We start from the raw sequence: 22,441 nt of genomic DNA on the forward strand, positions 1-22,441 counted from the left end.
GTTTTTTGGGTTTGTATACATTAATATCCTTGTTGTAGGGGATAAACACCGCATCTAGTGGTGAAATGAAAACCATCACTGACTTCCTCATAGAGTTTACTGTCACATGTGACTTGGCTCAGCACACAGACCTGCTTGGCTAGAAATTCAAATTGATGCTCACTTAACAACTTCGGTTGAGAGAAGAGGTACGCATACAAGTTGTAAATCAAACATTGAAAACAAACAAAATTAAAAGGAAGGTACTTTGTTTACGACTGTGGCAGTACTATAAATAGCTAATTAGCTCTTATATCCCATGGACATTTTAGAGCTTTCTGACAGCAACATTTACCCACTGGATTATTTTTTCTACCGATTAAATACTCAGTTTAAATATTATTCATGTCCACTACGTAGTTTAGTAGTGAAGAATAACAAAAGCTGCGTTTAAAAATATTGCTTATGACTTTATTGTACACTCGGAGCAGCATGGGCATTTTTTTTAAACATTTCGATCTTTTCTAATATCTACCGAGTTATTTGCACAAGTCTTTCATTTGTAGATTCATATTTCTGTATATGAACCTGTTCGTTTCTATTATTTATTTTGAATCTACAAATGGAAAGCGAGTCTTGCTCTCTGTTTTAGCTGAGCCAGTGCATGGGCCATGACTGAGCCTGTGTGAGCGGCGGGTCAGTCAGATGAGCAGCAGCTCTGCCATCTGTGAGCCTCTCAGTGCCGCAGCTTTATTCACATCTCTACACTTTCTACAGCTAGCAGTTATATCTGAAAATAAGTAAAGTACCCAAAGTTTGTTATTACTGGCATTTCATTATTTGTAGTTTATTTTCAGCAATTATCTATAAAGAGTAATGTTGAATTAATGCTGCAGTTCTTTCAAAATCTTTCATAACTCCCAAATTTTTAATCCAATTTTCTCAATTTTCCAGAATTGACTTTTATTATTTTTTGCTTTATTTTGAATTGATCTATTTGTTATTATATTTATTTTATACTATTTTTTTGTTCATACTGCAATTTCTTTTGATAATAAAGTTCAAAGTGTTGCAATTTTACATTGAGTGCTATATATTTGATGCAATATATTGATTTTATTGATAAAAGGGGGGGGGGGGGGGGGGCGGGGGAATGGCCGATTAATCAGATAGTGGCTTTTACCCCCACCCTAATTATTGTTATCGGTATTGGTTTTGAAAATCCACTAATCGGTCGACCTCTAACCTGGATGTTCCACAACAATACTGGAACAATGCTCTATGGACAAGATGAGACAAAAATTGATCCAATGCTATGTTTGGAGGAGAAATAATACTGCAAACCAACACTGTGCTTCACAGTTGGGATGAAGTTGAGGGAGCATCATGGCTTGGGGCTGCTTTGCTGCCTCAGGGCCTGGATGACTTAAAATTTTGAATCCCTCAATGATTGCATCAGCAAATTCTACAGGATAGTATCAGGGTAACAGACCATGATCTGAAGCTCAAAAGAGGTTGAGTCATGCAGCATGACAATGACCTAAAAACAAAAGCAAATCTACAACAGAATGGCTTAAACAGAAGAAAATGTACATCTTGGAATGGCCAAGTCAGAGTCCTGACCTCACCCTATTGAAATGTTGTGGCATGACCTGAAGCAAATTGTTCATGCAAGATGTCCGAAAAATATCAGGAGGAATGGTCCAAAATACTTCCTAACCGTTGTGCAGGTCTGATCAGCAACTACAGAAAATGTTTGCTTGAGGTTATTGCTGCCAAAGGAGGTTCCACCAGTTACTGGTCATGGTTCACATACTTTTTCCAGCTTATGGTGTTTATGTTTGAACAATGTGTCCAATAAAGACATGTAAAAGTACAAATGTTTGTGTGTTTTTTGGTAAATCACACTGTGTTTATCTTAGATGAAGATGAGACTATATTTTAGGAACCATTTATGCAGGTAATTCAAAAGGGTTCACTAACTCTCACAACTGGATATATATATATAAAGAAATAAACTCCAAAACAGCCTGTGAATTCTGTAACGTTTGCCGATCACCCAACATCACAGGATATCACATGCAGTAATAAGTCTCTCTTTATATCACAAATAAACAACTGTTTAACCTGGGAGCCAGGCACACTGGTAGGCACACACTATCGACTCAATTTGTTTTTGTTAATTTAGTAAACAGAATCCACCTATAGTGCAGTAAGACCCATAAAATAGGAGTATGCTAAAGTGGCCTAACCCCCTAACCCGAGCCTAAGACAATAAGAGCCTTAAGTGTCACCTATACAGTCCGGCCCCGGACGCTTAAACGGGCGTTTCCGCTGGCTTAAGCATCTGGAGGTTTTGTGGACGGTTAACTATCTGCTGCCAGACGTGGCCATAAGCATCCGTCACACCCACTAAGGAAATAACTATCTTTCAGAAGTGGTGTGCTTGACTTGCAGACAGACAGGGAAGAGATCAGCTACGTCGGAAGATATAATCTCAAGTGCCGTGTGGGATCATGAAGAAATTAGTTTAATTATAGCAGCATGGAGGGAAATCCATGTACAGAAACAAATACTGCTTACAGTTAATATCAGAGTGTATTTAAAAACTTGCTGAACATGGATTTCACAGGACCCAGTGCAGTGCCGTGACTAGTTAAAAATAAACTGATTGGTAGCAGCCAATTTTATTAATATTTTATGAACAACTGGATGGTGTCTCAGGTTGTCCTGTGAATGGTGTGTTGGTCTGTTGTATAACAATCATTATGAAGGCGAACATGATTTTAGTTAACGTGTGCCCATTTACATTAAGGACTGGTTTAATAAATGCGTCCATTAACGCCATGACTGAAACGTGCACATTTCAGTTAAAGTATAACCTGCTATATTGTAGCTGCTGTTACTGTATGATTAATCGTGAAATGTGTGTATTTTGTTTCAACTGTATAATAATACGGGCAAAAAGTGTTGTATGTAGTTACAAATCTGTAGTAAGAGTAATAAGTTAAAATTTAAAATACATATCTACTAGCACATATCTCGATGATGATTACAATAACAATAATAGCAAATATTTATTGTATTGTTGCACATGGAAATGTTTTCTTGCGTTAACGTAATGCTTTTCTAAATATAAAGTTGTCTATACACGTTTAGCTATTCCTAGTATCTCTTAAGAGAAACATGTATCCAATCATGTAGAGCATAAAGAATGAAATAGACACAAAAGTCCTTTCCACATCAGGCTCTATTGCTCGTAGTGTTGTTTTCTGTCTGTTTTTAAAACTAAAAACAAACCAAACCCACAATCACTCTGCTCCTCCCACAACAGGGGACGGGCGTGCCACAATGGCCTGGCACGGTACGGCATGGCACGGACGCTTAAGCCAGTGATTTTGTTTAACATGTGTTAGTTTCTGTACAGACAACCTGGCTTTGTTCTTTGTGCCTAAAACTAAGACCCCATTCAAACTTACAATGGCAGGCTCAGATTTTGTTCTGCTTTTTTCTGACCCTGTTCACAGTTGAGGTTTTAGGAGACAAGTGCGTTCACATAGAATAGCTGAAAAGGAGGCCTAAAGTTACGATGAAATGCATGCCAGGAACGAAAAAAATTAATGATTGATCAATATTGAGATCTGAAATTATATATATATACACTCACCTAAAGGATTATTAGGAACACCTGTTCAATTTCTCATTAATGCAATTATCTAACCAACCAATCACATGGCAGTTGCTTCAATGAATTTAGGGGTGTGGTCCTGGTCAAGACAATCTCCTGAACTCCAAACTGAATGTCTGAATGGGAAAGAAAGGTGATTTAAGCAATTTTGAGCGTGGCATGGTTGTTGGTGCCAGACGGGCCGGTCTGAGTATTTCACAATCTGCTCAGTTACTGGGATTTTCACGCACAACCATTTCTAGGGTTTACAAAGAATGGTGTGAAAAGGGAAAAACATCCAGTATGCGGCAGTCCTGTGGGCGAAAATGCCTTGTTGATGCTAGAGGTCAGAGGAGAATGGGCCGACTGATTCAAGCTGATAGAAGAGCAACTTTGACTGAAATAACCACTCGTTACAACCGAGGTATGCAGCAAAGCATTTGTGAAGCCACAACATGTACAACCTTGAGGCGGATGGGCTACAACAGCAGAAGACCCCACCGGGTACCACTCATCTCCACTACAAATAGGAAAAAGAGGCTACACTTTGCACAAGCTCACCAAAATTGGACAGTTGAAGACTGGAAAAATGTTGCCTGGTCTGATGAGTCTCGATTTCTGTTGAGACATTCAGATGGTAGAGTCAGAATTTGGCGTAAACAGAATGAGAACATGGATACATCATGCCTTGTTACCACTGTGCAGGCTGGTGGTGGTGGTGGTGTAATGGTGTGGGGGATGTTTTCTTGGCACACTTTAGGCCCCTTAGTGCCAATTGGGCATCGTTTAAATGCCACGGCCTACCTGAGCATTGTTTCTGACCATGTCCATCCCTTTATGACCACCATGTACCCATCCTCTGATGGCTACTTCCAGCAGGATAATGCACCATGTCACAAAGGTCGAATCATTTCAAATTGGTTTCTTGAACATGACAATGAGTTCACTGTACTAAACTGGCCCCCACAGTCACCAGATCTCAACCCAATAGGGCATCTTTGGGATGTGGTGGAACGGGAGCTTCGTGCCCTGGATGTGCATCCCACAAATCTCCATCAACTGCAAGATGCTATCCTATCAATATGGGCCAACATTTCTAAAGAATGCTTTCAGCACCTTGTTGAATCAATGCCACGTAGAATTAAGGCAGTTCTGAAGGCGAAAGGGGGTCAAACACAGTATTAGTATGGTGTTCCTAATAATCCTTTAGGTGAGTGTATTATATATATATATATATATATATATATATATATATATATATATATATATATATATATATATACACACACACACACACACACACACACACACACCAACCAGCCATAACACTATGACCACTAACAGGTGAAGTGAATAACACTGATAATCTCATTATCATTGCACTTGTCAGTGGGTGGGATATATTAGGCAGCATGTGAACATTTTGTCCTCAAAGTTGATGTGTTAGAAGCAGGAAAAATGGGCAAGCGTAAGGATCTGAGCGACTTTGACAATGGCCAAATTGTGATGGCTAGATGACTGGGTCAGAGCATCTCTAAAACTGCATCTCTTGTGGGGTGTTCCTGGTCTGCAGTGGTCAGTACCTAACAAAAGTGGTCCAAGGAAGGAAAAGCGGTGAACCGGTGACAGGGTCATGGGCGGCCAAGGCTCACTGATGCATGTGGGGAGCGAAGGCTGGCCCGTGTGGTCCGATCCAACAGACAAACTACTGTAGCGCAAATTGCTGAAAAAGTTATGGGCACGTGAGCATCAGAACCTGGACCATGGAGCAATGGAAGAAGGTGGCCTGGTCTGATGAATCACAAGTTCAAAGCGTTGACTTGGCCTCCAAATTCCCCAGATCTCAGTCCAATCGAGCATCTGTGGGATGTGCTGGGCAAACAAGTCCGATCCATGGAGGCCCCACCTCGCAACTTACAGGACTTAAAGGATCTGCTGCTAACGTCTTGGAGTCCATGCCTCGATGGGTCAGGGCTGTTTTGGCGCCAAAAGGGGGACCTACACAATATTAGGCAGGTGGTCATAATGTTATGGCTGATCAGTGTGTATCAAAAGTGTCAGTGTCTTCTGTGCTATTTTCTGGGCTGCAGGTCAAAATATGCCCCATGCAATCCAACAGTCTAAATTTGTATCTATGGTCTGCTGCTCAGTATTTTTTTCTAAGAGTTCCCGAAAACAAATCGCCCCAGTTGCTACCTCGTAGAGCCAACATTTTGAATTGTACTACATCCGATTCCTTATGATTGCATAAGAATGCATAGCAAACAGCAGGTGCTGTTTTAAAATGCATTGTTTTTAATGAAAACATGCTTTGGTTAAATGCATATCATTTTAATGCATCATATGGATTAGTGCAAGTTACATGTTTCCATTCACAGTTTCACAAAGCATTTTACTGCAGTAAAGTTCAGACTTAAGTCATTTTTTTTTTCATATTTAGTACAAGAAAAAAAAAATACAAATGGAAAGTTTACCAGCTATGCTCTTAATTTTGCAGTCTGAATGTGAACAATGGCATGGAGTGTTATGCTAGGTTAATGCAGGATCAGTAACATACTCACAGCCAATCCCATCGTTGTTCAGAACAGAAGACTGCCAAGAACATTAAGACTCAAGACATCTAGTTTTTTTTTTTTTTTTGTCCTCCTGCCCAGTTAAAGGGTGGAGCCATAAGTGAAACGCTACTTAATTTATCCGATCTTTCTTTCTTTCTTTTATCCGATCTTTCCGATATTTCCTATAATCTCAAAAGAAAAACAAAAGCCAACGTAAGCTAGAGAATAATTTTAAATAATTTTAAATAATTACAAACAAAGCAAATGCAATTGCTTATATAAGACAAAATTATAAACTAAAACAAATTACAAAGAATAGGGAGAAAAAACTAAATACTTAATTCTTAAAACCTGCTATCCTATTTGTAAATTTGTCCTATTTGTAAAATGCTATCTAAAACTTTAATATCCTATTTATTTTTAAGAAGCATACATATGACACATATCTATCTACAACCGTCCAATGGAGGAACCTTAATCTATTAAATATTTAAGACAGGGAGTAATGAAAATAAACAGTAGATAGTGTGGGAATGTATGGAAGGGCTTTCCTTACCATGTGACCAGGCGTTTTTCAGATGTTCACCAGCTGCCCCACGGTACTGAGCAGTACCCCTCTGGGGGGGGGGAAGGAAAAAAAAAAAAAAAGAGGAGAAGCCATGTTAGTATTGTAATTTTAATAATCTCATCAGGTCTCATGTAGGGTGTTAGGAATGAAAAAAAAGCTTCATGACACCTCAAGCCACTGTATTGCATCTTCTCATTTTGGCAAACACTACAGTAATTCACAGTAGTGCATGGATGATAAGGTCACAGTTTTCAGGAGAAAATGTAAAGAGGAGCTTAAGTCACACTGATGCTCATGTAGCACTCTCACCTTTAAATCACAGACATTTGATTACTTTAATCTGTGAAGTACCAGGCACACACATTACCTGGTGTGCTGCAACAAACGCCAACAAATCTTGGAAGAAATAAGGGTCAAATTTACAAAGAATGATATTGGCACAATCTGTAGGTCAAAGGTGGGTAACAACCATTTAATTCAATGGATGATCTATTTTACATTTATTTAAACATGATTACTAATTAATAATTAATAAATTAATTTCAGGCTTTCAAAAGTCTCCTGCACATTGTGGGTATAATCAGCACTCTTGTGGACTTCTGGACAGAGGTATTTCAGCCTTTGTATGTACTTCAGTTTGGTTTTGTTTGTTTTCTTGGCCTGGCCAACCTGGCCAAAAATCTGTGCTGCCTGGCCGAACAAATGCGTGAACAACAACATGTTTTTAAAGCACATACATGCTCCATGCCCTGCTCTCGTTCGTTATGGTTTCTTCCTGCAGCTGCGCACCTCCTACTTGCATTGAAAACAAGATTTGGAAAATGTCCTGATGTAAAGCATCACAAGTGTAAAACTTGGCACAGCATCCATCCCAATTCTAATTCAAAGGTGTTGTTGCCCTACAGTGTAAGAATGGGACATAGAAGGACATATATAGGAGTGGTGGTAAGAAAATCCTCCCATATGCAGTACAGATGTTTTCGGTCATACTTTATCCTTCAGCAAAATAAAATAGTTTTGGAACATGCTGTATATGCCTTCAGCTACTTCCTTCCAACAACGTGGTTCATGATATGTTGCTTTCAAAGGTTATTTGCTTAAAATTAGCAATATTTAATGTTAAGCAGTGGGGAAAAAAGCAATGAGCAATTTTTTTTTTTTTTAAATGCTACTTATTCCTAAACACAATCATATAAAGTTGTATATCCTTATCAGACTGGGAATTTACATTATCACTGCATGTTTAAGTTTGAAATGTTTAGTGGAATACATTAACTGGTTAATAACTGTGAAAGCTAAATGCTTTTTAAGGAATTTCATTCTGTATTATACATAAGTTTGTGTCAAGCCACAATGAATACCACAGTTTTGTCTGCAAGAAAAGGGTTTGTAGTTTGAAAATGTATTAAATTGCTTATGCAGAAAAATGTGTTTTTACTAAGGTTGCCTAGTCAATCGCCCCAAAAATAAATAAATACTTATGCTATGTGGGATACAAGAGAGCACTGTTTACCATAATACCATACATGCTTAATGGATCAAAGTAACTTGTGTTTTGTATTTCATACAGCACGTTGACTTTTCAGATGCTCCCAAAAGCATAGGCAGTGTCTGCACAGAACGGAAGAAAGCTGATGGAATGAACTGGCTGTACAGGATCCTGCTAACAAAAGATCTGGTTGAATGTACAGGCACATCTGTATATATTTAGATGTATATTAGACCAGTGTGACCAGAATGTCATTCCTTCAGCTCAGTAATCTCAAAATTAAGACTTTTTCAGGATACAGAGAAATACATGCTTTCATCACATCTAGACTTGATAATTGTAACATGAGCAGTACAAACTATCATCTCTAATCTTCAGCTAGTCCAAAACGCATCCTCAAAAATGTAGGCTAATCATATTTCCCGGTTCTCCCAGTGAAATATAGAATTGATTTTAAAGTTCAATTATTGACCTATAAAGTATAAAATAGGCCTATATCTTAGTGAGATCATACCCATTTAAATTTAAAATTTCTAATCACACATGCTAAGTCATTCCCTGTACAGAGCTGAATCAGTGAGTGTTTGGAGTGCAATATTTTACCTTCCGCAAAAGGTGATAACCCAGCAAGCCTAATGAGTGAGAAACTGCATCTTTCTAATTTAGACTGTAGTCAATTAGAATTAAACCCTAGTCCTCACTCTTTTAGAACATTTAAATGTAAGATTAAACAAAGGGATCTATCCACAGACTAAGCAGCCAAAATGAAAATAAATAAACTCAGTTAATGAACTGCAAGTATATTAAGGTTACTTAAAGTAAAACCATTCAGCATCGAATCATTGGAAAAGTGGCACAGATTACATTAGGAGTCATTTAGGTTTGCCATATATATATATATATATATATATATATATATATATATATATATATATATATATATATATATATATATATATGATAGATATACACTCACCTAAAGGATTATTAGGAACACCATACTAATACTCTGTTTGACCCCCTTTCGCCTTCAGAACTGCCTTAATTCTACGTGGCATTGATTCAACAAGGTGCTGAAAGCATTCTTTAGAAATGTTGGCCCATATTGATAGGATAGCATCTTGCAGTTGATGGAGATTTGTGGGATGCACATCCAGGGCACGAAGCTCCCGTTCCACCACATCCCAAAGATGCTCTATTGGGTTGAGATCTGGTGACTGTGGGGGCCAGTTTAGTACAGTGAACTCATTGTCATGTTCAAGAAACCAATTTGAAATGAATCGACCTTTGTGACATGGTGCATTATCCTGCTGGAAGTAGCCATCAGAGGATGGGTACATGGTGGTCATAAAGGGATGGACATGGTCAGAAACAATGCTCAGGTAGGCCGTGGCATTTAAACGATGCCCAATTGGCACTAAGGGGCCTAAAGTGTGCCAAGAAAACATCCCCCATACCATTACACCACCACCACCACCAGCCTGCACAGTGGTAACAAGGCATGATGTATCCATGTTCTCATTCTGTTTACGCCAAATTCTGACTCTACCATCTGAATGTCTCAACAGAAATCGAGACTCATCAGACCAGGCAACATTTTTCCAGTCTTCAACTGTCCAATTTTGGTGAGCTTGTGCAAATTGTAGCCTCTTTTTCCTGTTTGTAGTGGAGATGAGTGGTACCCAGTGGGGTCTTCTGCTGTTGTAGCCCATCCGCCTCAAGGTTGTACGTGTTGTGGCTTCACAAATGCTTTGCTGCATACCTCGGTTGTAACGAGTGGTTATTTCAGTCAAAGTTGCTCTTCTCTCAGCTTGAATCAGTCGGCCCATTCTCCTCTGACCTCTAGCATCAACAAGGCATTTTCGCCCACAGGACTGCCGCATACTGGATGTTTTTCCCTTTTCACACCATTCTTTGTAAACCCTAGAAATGGTTGTGCGTGGAAATCCCAGTAACTGAGCAGATTGTGAAATACTCAGACCGGCCCGTCTGGCACCAACAACCATGCCACGCTCAAAATTGCTTAAATCACCTTTCTTTCCCATTCAGACATTCAGTTTGGAGTTCAGGAGATTGTCTTGACCAGGACCACACCCCTAAATGCATTGAAGCAACTGCCATGTGATTGGTTGGTTAGATAATTGCATTAATGAGAAATTGAACAGGTGTTCCTAATAATCCTTTAGGTGAGTGTATAGATATATAGCTATATACACACGCACACACAGGATGGATCCGAGATGCAATGCCGATCATACATTATGACCAATCCTTCGTCCTACAACCTCAGCGGTATTTGCTAGCGGTCTCTAGTTTCTAATGTATCATTTAATATAGTTTTGATAAAAATACCATGAATTGATGATACCAGAAATTGTATTTTTGATATCAGTAATTATGGATTAAATGTCACAATGGCTTTCCATACATGCGTGCATGTCAATAGCTCCATTCATAGTGCATGAGCGTGGTACTGATGGGATGGAGAGACCCCGTTCCTCCTCCTCCCGTCCCCGCCGCTGTGCCACGTGTGGCCACCACACGCTACCGGCTTGGGAGCTCCAGCTTCCCTGGCCAGTGGACCCCGCACATCCGCCCTCCAGGTTTGAGAGAGGGGAGCGGTCGCAGCAGCCCACACGGGCCCTCCCCGCTACTGCCTGACCTCTTAGCAGAGCTGCAATACTCCTGGGACCACCCGGCAACGGCCCCCGCCCAAGCACGGGCAGGCGAGGTCTACGCCAGGACCCAGGGTGCGCAGGAAGCAGGGCTGGTGGATTTCCCCAGGGTGAATTCCACCATCTCGGCGTTGGTGTCTTTGCCCCCCATCTCAGCGACGCCAAGGGACCTGTCCTGTCCTAACAGGCAGTGCAGGATGACAGAGGCGATGCTCCGCCGAGCGTATGAGGTGGAGCCCCAATGTGAGGCCCTCGGGGGCCCACAGCCTCCTGGTGAGTTGGCTGCAGCGGCAGATGTCGTAGTGACGGTCATGTGCCATGGGGCACGTGCGAATGGCCGTTCCCTGGCAGCCATTTTGGCGGCACGCCGTCAACTCTGGCTATCCCAGGCAAGGCGAGTCCCAGATGCAGACAGATCTCCGCATTCGGATGCCCCCATCTCACCCGGGTTCACGTTTGGACCATCCATGGAGGACATGCTGGCAGAGTCTTCGCTTCGGCAGAGTCCACACATTGCCCCCTATGGTTCTCTGTTTGGGATCAGTCAGGGACCCTGGGGATTGACGCGCTAGCCCACACGTGGCCGCGCTGTCTCCTCTACGCATTCCCACCGTTCCCTCTTCTCCCAGTGGTTCTGGAGAAGATCAGGCAGGAACGAGTGACAGTTCTGCTGGTAGCGCCTTGCTGGCCCCGCAGACTGTGGTTTGCGGACCTGGTCTCCCTTTTGGTCGGAGAGCCTTGGCAGCTTCCCCTGCGGGCGGACTTGCGGTCTCAGGTGCAGGGCACACTGTGGCATCCCAACCCGGGCCTGCTCCAGCTCTGGGCCTGGCCCCTGAGCGGGATCGCCTGATCATGGCTTGGGGTCTGTCAGACACGGTAGTGGCTACTATTCAGTAGGCGAGAGCTCCCTCTACGAGGTCGTAGTACTCCTACCACTGGCAGCCATCTCCTCATGTCATATCAGGATTGATGGCGAGCCTCCGGGCTCTCATTTTTTAGCGGCGCAGTTTCTGAAAGGTGCGCGCAGGCTGAGGCCTACCTGCGCTCCTTCTCTGCTCGCGTGGCACCTTGATGTAGTGCTGGACGCGCTTTCAAGGCCCCATTTGAGCCCTTGCAGTCAGTTGACTTAAGATTAGCGTCACTGAAGACGACGTTTTTGTTGGCAATCACGTCAGCAAAACGCATGAGTGAGTTACACGCCCTGTCCATTCACCCTGCATGTGTCTGTTTTGCGGGAGATGGTTCCAGGGTTACGCTTCGGCCTAATCCTGCGTTCCTCCCAAAAGTGCTGTCTCCTTTCCATATTAACAGGCCTATTGAGTTGATGGCTTTCCATCCTCCTCCCTTCTCTTTGGTGGAGGAGAGTAGGCTACACCTATTGTGCCCGGTGCGGGCTCTCAGGTGCTATTTGGAGTGCACTAAGGACATTTGGCACACGGACAAATTGTTTGTGTCTTACAGAGCAAGGACACAGGGCCGGGTGCTTTCAAAGCAGCGCCTCTTGCACTGGATTGTAGACACCATTACTATGGCTTACGAGTCAACTGGAGCCCCGGTGCCTGAACACCTGGTGGCCCACTCAACTCGAGGTGTAGCCACGTCATGGGCCCTTTTTCAAGGCGCCCCACTGGCAGACATTTGTGCAGCTGCGAGTTGGGTCTCGCCGCGCACCTTTGTTCGGTTCTACAGGCTGGACGTGACGGGCCTGGTTCCTTCTATTGGGAATCTGGTGTTGGCTTCAGTTGAGCCTCAGTATCCTGTCAGGCACTGGCTCCTGGCTTTTCTAACCCTGTCTGCCCCTGTTAAGCGTGCTTGGGAAAAGCAATGCAGAACCGTTATCCCTTCCTACCGGACTGTGACTTGTGTATAGTTCATTCTGTAGGCGGGAGTGCATGTGTTTTACACCTGTACCCCACCACTGTACATAGTTCCTTTGTCTGCAGGCCTGTGTCCCTGCCCTAGCTATACTAGCTGTGCGGAGGGCTGCTGCTGCTGTATTCAGCAGTAGGCTTTGAGTTTACTCGTGCCCCACTGTGTATATAGTTCATTTATTGACATCAGTAGAGCATCTGTTGCCACTAGCTGCTGGTCAGCAGTGTGTAACTTGCTCCTGTGTCCTGCGTGTGGTACATGAGCTGGCTCCTGCACCCCGCAGTGTATAATAGTTCTTTGGAATAGACAGTTGAGCTTGTCCGCTCCATATTAAGTTGAGCGTGGACAACTGCTCCTGTTGTTAGCGAGGGCACACGTGCTTCGCTATGTATATAGTTCCTTTGCCAGCAGTCTGTGGCCTCGCCCTAGCTATGCTAGATGTGCTGGAGGCCACTGCTGCTCTGTCCAGCGGAAGGCACTTGAGTTGGTTATGGTTGATCCGCTGTGTATATAGTTCCATTATTAATAACTGAATTATCTAGCAGTGGCTATCTAGTCTGGTTAGCCCGCTGTATGTTGAGCACGGGGTGCGAGACTGCACCCTGTGCTTATATGGTGTGGTTATTGGTTATTATATTGGCCCCGCTTCTAGCCCTGCTAGTAGAGTAGGGGGTCGCTATTACTAGGCTTCACGGTAGGCACAAGGTTCTTGTTGCCCGTGGATACACCATTACTTATTTCTTCCCAGTTCAGCGTGAATGTGGTCTTCGCATCTAGGCAGCCCAGGTTCTGTCATAGAGTTGGTACGGCTCCTAGTAGGTACGCATCGGGGCAGGCTCTCTTACCAGCTCGCTGCCTCCTCCCTTGCGACAGTTTAGTTACACTGTAACCCCTCCCCCTTGGGCAGTGCTTCTAACTCGAAAGATAACGATAGGTTGCGAATGCAACCGTGGTTATCTGAAAAAGGAAGCACTGCCCAGGGGTTGCAAGGTTGCACGGGAGTTCTAGCTCCCGGCAAAAAAAGGAAGTCTTTGCGCAGACGTCACCTTTTATACAAACAGGAAGCGGAAGGGTCCCGTTTGAGTGACGGGCACAAGGGCCAATGGCAGCTTTGATAGACAAAAGTCTTCGATGCGTTCCAACAATGCACGCTGAAAACCCCTCCCCCTTGGGCAGTGCTTCCTTTCTCAGATAATCATGGTTGCATAGGCAACCTATCGTTCCTCTAGAATGGCAGTTGCGTACTCCACTTCAATTTCCCTAGCAACGAACCCCTTGTAGTTCTCCGCACGCTGGCAGTGATACTCCACAGCTTTAAACCAACTATTCAACATTCAACTATTCACGTTACAATGGGTCCAGTGGTAATGTGGGGCTTTCAACGCCATGGTCAATTAGGTAGTCTCTGAAACCAGCAAATCTGAGTGGGGCTTTGCAGAACAACTTTTTTATTAGCGTGCACAGACGGTCCACTTCTGTATACAATCTACACCAGCACTCCCACTGTAATATGCGCCCAGCAGGTCACATGACTGCAGTTAGTTAAAATCCCAGTTAAACTGTCTTTGAACGACTTTCGCATGTACTTTGCATTGTCTGTTACATATTCCACTACGTTTGACAACTCTATTTCATGCTGTACGAGAGTCTTTATCACAGCTTGTGATAGTGTAGAGTAGTTAACACGCTCCAACTCTATTGTTTCTACGAGTTTGGCAGCAGCGGGATGTGCCTCTGACAACTGCATGAGCTGTAACAGAATATTTGCCACATAGCAGTTTAGATTGTCTGTGTATTCATTAGCAATTACAGGTATGTGTTTACCCTATAATTCAGCAATCACCTGTTGCTTGTGCTGTTCAAAGCCCTGGGGAAGATGGGTCCCCCTCAATGTACTCGCTTGTGGGATACAGCCCCCATTTCTTACGTGTTTGTTTAGAAACTCTCATTTTCGGATTATCCGTTTTTTCAAGAGCTATGTTCGCACTACAGCAAGCCTCCACTCAGTCTTTTCTCTGTATTTCTGATTTTCATTTTGATGTGCCAGCACTCCTGTAATTATGCACTGTCGCTTTGCTGCCGCAACATCCCCTCTCTCTGTCCTTCGTTTTCTTTGCTCCACTGCCGCCAAATGTCGAGGACCTCTAATGTGATTGACTATGCGATCCTTTTTAATGTAGTCTAAAACTTGACTACAAATTGAACAGAATAACTTCCCTCCATCAACATGGAGCACATCTTTTCAGCGAAACACCCTCATTGCAGTGAAAAATGATTTGTCGTCAATAACAGTTTTTTTTTTTTAATAACTTTTTTTAGTAATATAAAGCTGTGCTTAATAACCTGCAGTTGCGATGGAATCTAAAACAATTTGTGGTGTAAAACTGTGGAATAGGTGTCTGTCAGTTTGTTCACAAGCGTAAGCATCAACACATCAACTGTCTTTAAAGGAACCTCTTTGAAGACACTGATGTGGCTGCAGTCAACTCTGGTGCTTCAATCACAGGGAGCACAAGATGACTCAGTCATACTTTAGGGCTATTAAGTGTCGGCTGTCTGTAGAATTACTAAGCTGCTTTTTATTATTTTAACAGTCTAATCAATCCCATTATTCTCTTATGTGACCATTCTCTAATACATCGAGCTGCGGACAGTTAAACTCTGTGGGACAACTACTTATTATTCAACACATTAAAAAATATATACATTTATATTGGTAAAGCTTTTTCTGTTTTCTGAGATGTGTACTTACGATCTTAAGTTTGACTCCTCATAGCCTATTAAGGAATTACATCTGGGTATTTCTTTCCTATTATATTCATCTTGTTTTTATAATTGAAGACTATTACATTTTTGTTTTAGTATTTAGTATTGTTATGATAGAATTTGATGTTTTTTTGGGATCCAACACTTTAATATTGTGATCGGGTATTAGGCTGCCATAATAGTTTTTAAAATGTATAGCGAAACATTACAACTCCAATGCAATAAACGTTCAAGCTGAACAAAATCAATATGCTGGTGTTTTTGGCACTGAATCTCCACACACAACATAACTGAAAGCACACTTTTGTAAACACATATTGCATTTCAGTAAATTTATACTATTTTTTTTTTGTATCGAAAAAGTTGCCTTTTAAAGTCGGTATGTCATTAATATTAGAACACTTTTTTTTTTTTAAATGGGGGTCATTGTTGTTTCATTCCTAATTTATTCATATTGTGTTTTTTGTATGCATTTTGTTTTAACCAATTGCTGTTGACAATCTATTTAATAGTTTATTTTTTTTGTATTCATTTTATTTTACGAGTTAAGGAGAACAGCCATATCAGCCCATCTCAGAAAGTAGGACTAACACATACCAGACTGAGACGTTGAGATCTGCAATATACACATTTTGCACTTTATGTTAACAGTCTCAGTATATGTAATCTATCCAAAACTATTTATAATAGATGGCCAGTCATTATCCTGGTTCTGTATGGAATGCAGGTACATAACGGGACACAGCTGGCACAGCCGGTTATTGTTGCGTAGTGCTGAAAAATCGGTGTGGCCAAATCATGTGCTGGTTCCACCAGCTGATCGTCCACCAATATTGGCTATTGGCCGATTGCTTTAAAATGGCCGATATTTCTGACTGATGGTGGTGCTTTTACATCTAACTATGCATCCAATTTGTTTTACTCATTTGCTTTTACTAAAATATGAATTACGTGCACAATCTGTGACGTGGTAATTAAGTGCCATGCTGCTTTTCTTTATATGTGCTTTGAATGTGCCTGGTTACACGAGAATGCCAGCTGTGTGGACCTGTGTCGATCAGGACAGGACAGAATGGCCATGAGTAACGCATGTTCCAATGAAGTTTCAAAAGCCTCGGGAAACAATTTCAACACAAACTTGACTACCTGAAAGTAAACACACCAAGGAATATGCAGACTTTCTCAAAACGCAAGCATCAGCTACAGAGAAACTCCCCTCTCCCAGCAACCACGGAAGTCCAATACATAATTAATAATAATAATAATAATAATAATAATATTTATTCCCTGTCGCAGTTCTGTTAATAAAACAATTTATAGGAGAAAAACAGAATAAAGACTGTTTAAACAAACACAATGTATGTTTTTAAATGCACTGAAATAGCAACAGTGTTTGTATAACAAGAGGTTTCAAGAAACGCACATCATGAAAACAATTTTTTTTAGCACCTTTCAGTCACCGTACATGCCCTGTAAAAAAAATTAAGCGCCGCCTCTCGTGCCTCATCACTTACACAGCTCTCAAGTTTTCAAAATGTCAATGCGTGAGATTTGTTACATTTAAAAATGCGGTGACAAATACTGCTCCCACTGGCAAAAGAATTTTGCGACAATGCGTGAGAGTGTGAAATGGAGCCTCAATGCGTGAGACTTCAGAGTTATGCACTTCAGTGTAAACAAGCAAAAGCTATAATTGTATTGCTTCCGATGTGTCAAATGACCTTCACTCACATGTGGAAAATTAAGCCATACTCTCAGCAATAGTTAAGATTTGTCGGCTGTTTGTGTGGGTATTTGCTGAAGTCAATGCATTCGTAGCAACAGGCTTAGCAACGATGATGCTGCTAGTTTTTTTTTTTATATGAAAATGGCTTCAATCCTGATAGCTAGAAGAACAGGGTCTGATAAGAACCAGTTTTCACAAAAAATGTATCGCCAAAAAAAAAGTTTTCATGATGACCATCTGTCATTATCTTCTATATAATCTGTTTCGATTAAAATAAAAAATTGATCACAAGAAAAAAAAAAGTTTTCACCTGCAATTTGGGTTTGATACATCGTATAAGCCCACCTTATATTAAACATTGCCTCAGGCCCATTGTTTTCAACCCACCAGCAGGTTGAGATGCATCTTTTAATAACGCTGGCATTATATAATTTGATAGGTGTCTGTACTCCTTATAATGTCCATATGTTCAAACACTTGCGTGTCTAAGTAGTCCAACCAGGCGAAAATAAAACTGAGTGTAAAGAGTTATGTTTTGTTATAGTATTATGTATTGTTATAATAGGAAAGGACACTTATGGGCTCCAACGCTTTGATAATGTGATCGGGTATTAGACTCCATTTAAGAATTGTTTTAAAAATATTAACGAAACATTGCAGCTCCAATGCGATACTCGTTAAAAAGCCAGACAAAGTAAATATGTTGAAATATTTGACATGGAACCTCCACACACAATAGAAAGCACACATTCCCATGGATGGTGTCAGCTGCATATGTGTTGCACACCGCCTTGTGCTCACCTGCATGGATGCCTCAGAGGACATCACATACATAGCACCACCTCCAGCAGCTCCACAACAATTTCAATGTTAGCTCCAAAAGGACAGCTCTCCTTCAAGCTGCATTGATTATTTGAAAATAAAGGTAGGCGATCTAGACCTGGATGACCCTAGGGGTCTAGGGGCATCTGGAATCAGAGAGGAGGAGGAAGAGAGAGAAATCAAATGACAAGGCCCACTGGGGACAAGGGAGGAGTTCCAGGCATGGTTCAGGACCCATGTTAAAATAAAAAGTCATTTCCAAGTGAAGTAAACAGAACTTTAACAAAACAAACAGCAATTGATAAGATCTTAGTTTATTTTTTGTACTATGCCTCCTGCAATTATGTCATGGAACTAGATGGCGTCCTAGACCACCTGGACAGAAGGTTTTAGCACCTTGACGTTCTGGGATCATTCAGTGTGCTGGAAGCTCAGGCTGCAGTTTTAGTGATCCAATAACCAATCCAGAATCTCAAGATCTCATCAGTTCCTCCAGGGAACACAAGAGGCTTAGGTAATTGAAGAGTGGACCTCTTTTAAACAGCATGTGCTGACTAGGGTCTTCAAGGTAAGTTTTATCATCATATTCTAAAAATACATATATAAGAGTAGTGTTAGGAAGTAGACTTATGTTTAGGACTAGGACATGGACCAGCAAGCAATGATGAGTCTTCTGGCCTCCCAGATTGATGATTGGGCCCAGCTCTGAGTAGGCTTGCGAGCATTGTGATGACGGTGCCAATCCCCACTGTAAACTGTGTGAGGAATTTCTCTACCATGAACAGAGTAAGACATGTCTTGTCCTAAACAAGTAATTAAAAAAAAATGAAGACTGCTGGGCCCTCACAGTTTTTCCTGTTTTTAGCTTTATTATTATTATTAGAGGGAAAGATGGAGAGAGGGTATGTGTGTGTTTGTGTGTTGACAGTCTTTCAGAGTCATTTTCAGCATTGAGTCATTTTTGAGGTTTCAAAAAGGAAACTGAAGATTGCAAACCCATATGCAATGTCCTTTCAAAAAGTAACAGCAAGTGATATACTTTACATACACACACAAAATTGGGTCGTTTGGGGTGGTTGGTGGGGGTGCCTCGCTGCAAGAAAATATTCTAGGTGAAAAACTGAGTAATATAATTCTGTGCAAGCAGATGTTGAAGCAGACGAATCCCTATCCTAACAATTCAGAAGTAAGCAGTTAAAATCAACCGTAATGAAAGAGAACAGAGCAGATATTTTGATACTGACTGCTGAATGCACATGCCTGCAATGTTGCGACGTAACTGTGTTAAAAAACAAACAAAATTCATCATTTACACAGTTCAGTTAAATACTGATTTGAATCTAAAAATTTGAATCTATTTCAAATGCTCCTTTTGAAGTCGGCAACTTTATAAATACATTTGCAATGGAGAAATTTGCACATTGTTCTTTTAAATCTTTATTTAGTTTGTATTTGTAAATATTACCTTTATATTTGTGTAGTTCTACTGTTTGATTGAACAAACTGCAGCGTGGCACAGCCCTAACTTTCACTGCCATTCATTGTAAAACCACAGGGAATATATTGAACAGTTCGATTATTTTGTGATTGACTCCCCATCCTTTACAGTACCTTTACTGGGACACACAATCTGAGATCTAAATTTTTACGAGGTAAAATCACACAGGACGACCGACTGAAGCATTCTGGTTGCAGCTCACATTGCTAAACTATTATTGAATGAAAATTAAAATCATTGACTAAAAACAAAGAAAAAAAAACAAAATTGCCGAGTCTGACACGAGATGACGGGTATGCTTATTGCTGCTGTTTGTTATGCCATTTCCATACGTCTCCTATTTTTTTACATAGACTGTTTATTAATGTTTATTTAAGATAGTAGTAAAATAAAAATAAATACATTTATTCATTGTATTAATTCTTCCTCAAAGCAAATTTAGCACACTTTACCTCAGAGTTCCTATGAAACATTCACAGGAAATCCTTTGAGCACTACAAAAGTCATGCAAAAAGCAGCTCTAAAGTTAGAGTCACCAAATTCAGTTCAGCATTCGCACTGACATTCAGAAACTGCATTTTGGGTCTGTCACTCCACACTACACTCCATGTTTGAGGTGTCTGAGCAGTGCAGGTTTTCCCATTTACAGTAATGAGAATATTAAAATTACCAAGAACAGAAGAAATTGTGTGCAGGAGTAAGGGGGTTTCATACAGGCATTTGTTATATTGTTGTTATATTAATACTTACAACTTTTCAGTTATATAATGATCATGAGTAAACACGGGTACATATTTCTCAATCCTGGTAATACTCTGAACCCCATTTACCTACAATGTGTAATTCATAAAACAAAATTACTTTTCTTCTAGAACAAGAAGCCTGCATATGTTTACATATGACTGAAAAACTCAGACTAATGTGCTATTACAAAATATTTGTTTACCATTTACCTTTTTCAGCTTATGAAAGCACACCATTGTAATCCTTCCTTAGAGTCTTTACTGTTAAACCTATGAATTGATCCATTATAACCAAATAATAGTATATTGTCCTTATTTGTGCAGTTTGCCAGTTTTAGATCCTTAAACACTACTATGCAAAATACCTAGGTGGCATTATCTGAGTAAAGAACAACTTGTAGTCATTCAGAAATTTCAAATTTAAAAATTTAAAAAAACAAAAAACGTAGGAAGTTTCATCTCATCTTCATTTTCAGTCATCGTTCTACATCTCTCCATATATTCAGACTATAAGTAAACTACTTTAAAGTGTAAAAAAAAAAAGAAAAGCTAAACCACTCTTATCTAGCAACATCACACACAATACATTTGTGGTTGCTTCAAGGCTAGAAAGCAGTAAAAACACAAGCTGGTTCCAAAATTGGAAGATATCACACTCATAAATAATGTTGCACGGTATACCAAGAATTCAATACTTTTTCGATACTCAAAAAACTGTTCTATACTAGATTTTTTTTTACATTCGATACTTCTGTTAAATGTGTCTCACATCTCAGGATCGAGATAATCAAGTCACTCTAGTAATTTCTCAAACTGAGTGAGTTTTGCACTTATCGCAGTGCATTAATATTGCAGACATTCAGTGTATAATGCATCTACAAGCATGTAAGTGTAGATTAGAATATAATTGACCTTTCGGAAAAGCCTTAGTTACTGTTGCTACGCCCGTCAAGCTGTGCTGCTTTGTAAGCGGTATCCACTGTAACAGCCGAGCATGGAGGGGAAAAGTAGCACATTACCGCTCAGTGTAGTACCCCGTTTACACTGGCGGATGCCCCCGGACGCTTAAACGGATGGCATCATAAATCATAATGATAACAGGAATTATCCAAATGGCCCTGATCAAAAGTTTACATACCCTTGAATGTTTGGCCTTGTTACAGACACACACAGGTTAAAATGGCAATTAAAGTTTAATTTCCCACACCTGTGGCTTTTTAAATTGCAATTAGTGTCTGTGTATAAATAGTCAATGAGTTTGTTAGCTCTCACGTGGATGCACTGAGCAGGCTAGATACTGAGCCATGGGGAGCAGAAAAGAACTGTCAAAAGACCTGCGTAACAAGGTAACGGAACTTTAAAAAGATGGAAAAGGATATAAAAAGATATCCAAAGCCTTGAAAATGCCAGTCAATACTGTTCAATCACTTATTAAGAAGTGGAAAATTCAGGGATCTCTTGATACCAAGCCAAGGTCAGGTAGACCGAGAAAGATTTCAGCCACAACTGCCAGAAGAATTGTTCGGGATACAAAGAAAAACCCACAGGTGACATCAGGAGAAATACAGGCTGCAAAAGACAGTGTGGTTGTTTCAAGGAGCACAATACGATGAAACAAAAATGAGCTGCATGCTCGAGTTGCCAGAAAGAAGCCTTTACTGCACCAATGCCACAAAAAAGCCTGGTTACAATATGCCCAACACCTTGACACGCCTCACAGCTTTTGGCACACTGTAATTTGGAGTGACGAGACCAAAATAGAGCTTTATGGTCACAACCATAAGCGCTATGTTTGGAGAAGGGTCAACAAGGCCTACAGTAGAGTGGTCGAACATTCCCTCTCAGTTTCCATCCCTGCAGCAGCGCCTCCACACAGCAAGAGGCTGTAATTTTCGGCTCCTCCCTTCATAAAAGGGCTCAAGCCTGGTCGGGCGTTCACCCCTGACCTCCAGCGACGGCAGGATCTGATAGGTTACAGCCTCAGGTAACTGAGGTTGCTGGAGCTCTTGCATCTGACGTCAGGAAGTTTAAAAAAAATCTTGTGTTTACTTTAGCGGAAGTGCAGCTGGCCTGAACCAAAA

General features: G+C 41.0%; 1 protein-coding gene across 3 annotated transcripts in view; it reads right to left on the bottom strand.

The window, feature by feature from the left end:
* The window catches only part of tbl1xr1a (TBL1X/Y related 1a), a 145,060-nt gene that overhangs the window by 42,390 nt on the left and 80,229 nt on the right, over positions 1–22,441 (bottom strand). For 2 of the 3 annotated variants that reach the window (XM_066708853.1, XM_066708851.1), the window contains exon 2: positions 6,758–6,818. The exons of the other annotated variant lie outside the window; for it this stretch is intronic. The gene's annotated coding sequence lies outside the window, so the exon portion shown is untranslated. The remainder of the gene's footprint in view (positions 1–6,757; positions 6,819–22,441) is intronic. 3 annotated transcript variants of the gene reach the window in all.

This window comes from Amia ocellicauda, chromosome 7 (genome assembly GCF_036373705.1).
Source record: "Amia ocellicauda isolate fAmiCal2 chromosome 7, fAmiCal2.hap1, whole genome shotgun sequence".
Taxonomy (NCBI): Eukaryota; Metazoa; Chordata; class Actinopteri; order Amiiformes; family Amiidae; genus Amia; species Amia ocellicauda.